This window comes from Echinops telfairi, unplaced genomic scaffold, assembly GCF_000313985.2.
Source record: "Echinops telfairi isolate 266 unplaced genomic scaffold, ASM31398v2 ScPeMD7_22;HRSCAF=79, whole genome shotgun sequence".
Classification (NCBI taxonomy): Eukaryota; Metazoa; Chordata; class Mammalia; order Afrosoricida; family Tenrecidae; genus Echinops; species Echinops telfairi.
In genome coordinates this window covers 3,234,232-3,238,990 of record NW_022103919.1, presented here as the reverse complement: position 1 = coordinate 3,238,990, position 4,759 = coordinate 3,234,232, and positions in this window count along the sequence as shown.

Sequence of the window (4,759 nt, the reverse complement as noted above, 5' to 3'; positions counted from 1 at the left end):
CAAGGTAGAAGACTTGGCTTCAGCCCCATTTCTCTTACATATGTTTAAAGTCTTGACTGTTCTGTTGACATACAACACATACACAGTTCAGTAGTTGAAGCAGACTCAAAAGAGTGGTACAGTCCTTCCATAATCAACTTCAGAACATTCCTTCTGCCATGTGCTCGCTGAAAGCGCGAGGCCGTGATCCCGACTCGGGAGCAGAGTGCCAGGCATTGCTTGCACAGAGCTGCCACTGCACAGGTTCAAGCCCACCAGCCTTTTGATTCGGAGCTGAGTGCTTAGCCATTGCCACACCAGGGCTCATGATGTATCAGCAAAACCTGAACTCTGCCATTGAGGCAACTCCAACTCACAGTGACCCTCTCGGACAGGATAGCACTTCCCTGGTGAGTTTCCGAGACTACCTGTGGGAGCAGAAAGCCTCATCCTTCTCCCTTGGAGCAGCAGGTGGCTTCAAACTGCTGACCTTGACAGCAGCCAACGTGGAACCCCTCCGTGTATCGTTACTGGTTCATTCGTGATAGCCGATGTAGCATAGCCATGTGAGATATTAGAGGAAACCTGGGACAGGCCTGGGGACTCTACTAGGATCATCTAAAATCCCTCTGAAAATGGCCCACTGGGGTGACAAGCTGTCTAGCCCGAGCCCTTGCCTTCTGACTCAGTAGGTCTGGACCTCAACCCACAAATCTACATGTGAGCAAGTTCTCCTTAAAGGAGAGCCTTAAGAGTCAGGGTCCCACAAGATGCCAACTAGGAACGCAGTCCCTTCTGGGCTTCAGGACTAATGGTGCTGGCTCTTTGAGAAGCCATCTGGTGGGGGAGGAGTCAGACCCCCCCTGGACATGTCAGTGCTCTCCAGAGCACTGTTGTCTGGTGGTGGACTGACGAGAAAGGTGCCCAGAGGACAGAGCAGGCCCATTACTCCTCTCCATTGAAACAGCGGAACCAGCCTGCTCCGGGCTGATGGGGGCAGGTGGGATCCTGTGGCTTCTAAGTGCCCCTCTAGGAGCTCTTTGGTGGGTGAGGGGCCGGAGCTGCTCATAGCATCCCCTGGTGCCAGGCTGGGTGGGCAGGACCTGGGCAATCTAGCTGTTCCACGCCAGGACCTTGACCAAGCAACTCCCCTTCCTGTTCCCAAAGAAGAATTCAAACTTATTTGATTGCACTGTGCAAAAAAGTGTATCTGAGTCCCATTTTAGAACTTGACAACGTTTGGGCACTTGACCCTCAGGTTATACAAGGGAGCAAAGCCCCTCCCAGGGGCTTGCCCTTCACCCACCAGCTCCTGCCTGGGCGCCTGGAATGGGCGTCTCGATCTTTCATTCAGTGACCCAAAGACTGCTGTAGCGTGGACCACGTGGACTGGAATCCACTGCCTGTTCTCAGTGTCCACTTGGACAAGCGACTGGATGCTGGCGAGCCTTCATGTCCTCACCTCTCAAGTGTGTCCCCTAGAAGTGGCAGGACAAGCCTTGGGGCTGCAGGCCAGTGCCCACCGAGAGCTCACCTGGCACCGGGCCCTGGGTGATGCGCTGTTTGAGGTACCTCGCCTCACTTGCAAAATCCTTAATCCATGGTGACTCAGAGGCAGCGTGGCTGTCTCTAGTTTACTGAGGTGTGAGGAGGGCAAGTAACAAGCCCAAGGACAAGCCCCACCCCCAGGAGGGCAGTGCAGAGACAGATCAGATCCATGCTGTCCACACTCCGCACCACTGGGCACTCCTGCCTCTCTGCAGCTTGCCCTGTGGTGCTGGCATTGATAGTACAATCGTGCACCCTCCAAACACAACCAACACCACCCTCGTGTGTCTAATTGATGAGTAGCCTTCCAGAGAGGTCTCCACATGGTTAAGTTGTTGGTGGTGAATTTCACGGGGATGGGAGTGGGAGAAGGGCTCGCCCCACTTACCATGAAATCCCCCGGCCTGGCACATACTAGGAGCTCGGTCAATAGCTGTTTAAAGAACAAATGCCTGTCTTCATGTGTAACTATGTGTTGAATTAGCAGTAACCCAAATGGTTACTGTGTTTTCCTATTTGAAACACAGTATCCTCTAACAGGAGGCATGTTCCCTCCACTTAGAGCACAGATGGGGCTTCCTTCCCGAGCGAGCGCACCTTCAAGGATGGAGAAAGCGCCATCCCGTGGTCAAGGGCACTTATTTCTCCTGCGCACGTATTCCATCGTTGAGGTCGCAACGATTTAGGGTAACAGTGAACTGTTCAAACTGCTGTGGGATGTGCTGCAATCCTGGGTCCTTCCATTTCTGCTGTGATGTGACAGTAAAGGTAGCGGTGCTCAGAGGTGATTTCAATCTCCTTCGATGGTGGAACCGCAGTGAGCCCAGAAAAGGCACCCCCAGATTGAGGCACTCCACCACCAGGAGACCCCCCAGGCTTGCTTCCACCACGTTGGTACAGCTAGGGTAGGGCTGGGGCTGCAGACTTCCCCAGCTCCTTCTGCTGATGCTCCAAGTCCTCTCTGATCCTCACCAACCAGCCAGTGATCATGGCACCGCACTTGTCCTGACTTCTCCGCCTGTTTGCCACCTTCAAAGAGCTGCTGGGATCCCAGTGAGTTCTCAAAGACACCTTACCCCCTCTTGCTCATCTCCAGCTTTGTACTTCTTAGCTCCCTGGACCACACACTCAATGTCTTCTCTACTAGAGAGGCTGATGGTCATCTTGTCCCCTTTCCCAGTGCTCTTACCAGCAGCAGAGACGTTGAAGAGGTCGTTGGCATTGGTAGCAAGACTGCCTTTAATCTGCGGAACACCACAGGATCCAGGAGGTGTGACAGGGGGTTCAGACCCGCCTGGCAGGCGGTGCTCTCTGACCATGGCACGCGGCTCACCTTCATGCCCTTGCCGGCGGCGTGTGCCTGACTTTGTCACTGGGTCGGGAAGGCTGCGTCGGCTGGTGGAACATGGTAGTCTTGCGGTCGATGGGGCCATATGACGCCATCACTAGGTCCCACACTGAGGGAATGAGGAGGGACATCGCAGATCAGCAAATCTCGAGCATTTTCAGATGTGTCTCTGGTCACGATGTGGTCGGGGCAGCTGCACCGTAAGCAACAGCCTCCCTGGGGGCAGACGCTCTTGTTAGTTCTTTTCCACTGATGAAACCCTGAGGACCTTTCAGGATCCCGGGCACACAAATAAAACCACCCACCAGGACAGCATCATGGACACGTGACTTGTCCAGCTTGCTGGCTTTCTCCGCATGCTCCAGGGTGCCAGAGAACAGGTCAGCAGCCAATTCAAATCCCGCCTGGACAATGGAGGGAGAGAAGGAGTCAATCCCAGTAGTGGCCTGGGTGCTGGGAGGACGAATGGGCTTGGCACGTTCATTAGCAGCAAGGGGGCAACGGACAGCCCTCCTGTTCTCCCTGAGGCCCTTCCTAGGCTTGCAACTTGAACTTGGCAATAAAATGTGTGACGATCCAGCTGTCAAGTCTTCTCCACCTGAGGGGGTGTCTCCAGCGGTAGATTTGACCTTAAGACCCTCTCTTCAAGAGTGAGGATTGACACTTCAGATGTGCCACCTCCTAAGTGAGAGATCAGCACATTTCTTTCCCCCTCCCCACAAAAAACCCTTTTTTATCGGGAGGTAATATTCCATGGTTCAATCTCATCAAGCAGCATTGTCTGCTTGCTACCACCGTTTCAAAACCTTCTCTTTCTTCTTGAACTCCTTGATAACATCTCCCCTCTACCCCTCACCCAGCGCATTTCTTTCAACCCCAAGCTTCCTGGGTTCCAGGCTCTCTGGCAGCCTGATGTTGAGCGTCAGTCAGGTAGGCTGGTGGAGTGAAGACAGACAGCATCAGGGGCCCTTTCCCAGTGCCTCACGAACACACTCCCTGCCATCAGCCTGATCCTGACGCGTAGTGACCCTACAGGACGGTGTAGACCTGCCCCTGTGCATTTTCAGCGGCAAAAAGCCTCATCTTTCCCCTGGGGAGTGGCTGATGGGGTCAAACCTATACTGGCTTTTCAACGTGTAGCCCCTTACACCACGGGGTTGGGGCCCCTTCTTCCCTAGATAGGCTTCTGAAACTTTCATCTTTGTCCTTCCATTTCCTCTGCCTGAGGCACAGCCGGCCCCCTCCCTCTCTGGGCTATACCTAACCATGAAAACGTTGTCACTGCTGATGCAGAGGACATGTCCTGCGGATAGAAACATTTGGTTTCTCCTTCCATTCCCCTCGGGAATCACTCACCACCATGAACATGGGCCAGTGCTTCATATCAGCCCAGAGAACAGCCTGATTCATCAGTTCTCTGTCCAATCCCTGTTTGACATCAAAACCCCTGTCCGTGGGTGGGATTCGTTACCTCTCGATGCTTTACAGCATTATCAGTCAGTCAAGAGTTTGATCAGAAGACCCCAAACAAACAACCATATCCATGTGAACGAGGTGGGCCAGAGTGGAGACCCAAGCCCGTCTGTAGACATCCCCACACAGAAGGGTCACAAAGAAGGGAAGAACCAATCAGGGTGCAGTATAGCACCGATGGAACACATAACTTTCCTCTATTTCTTTAAGGCTCCCCCACGCCCCCCACTATCATGACCTCAGTTCTACTTTACAAATCCACCTGGACCGGAGCATGTACACTGGTACAGATAAGAGTTGTCGACACACAGAATCCAGGACAGACAGACACACCCCTCAGGACCAATAATGGGAGTTAGCGATACGATGGGAGGGGGAAGGTGGGGGAGAAGGGGGAGAGAAGGGGGAACC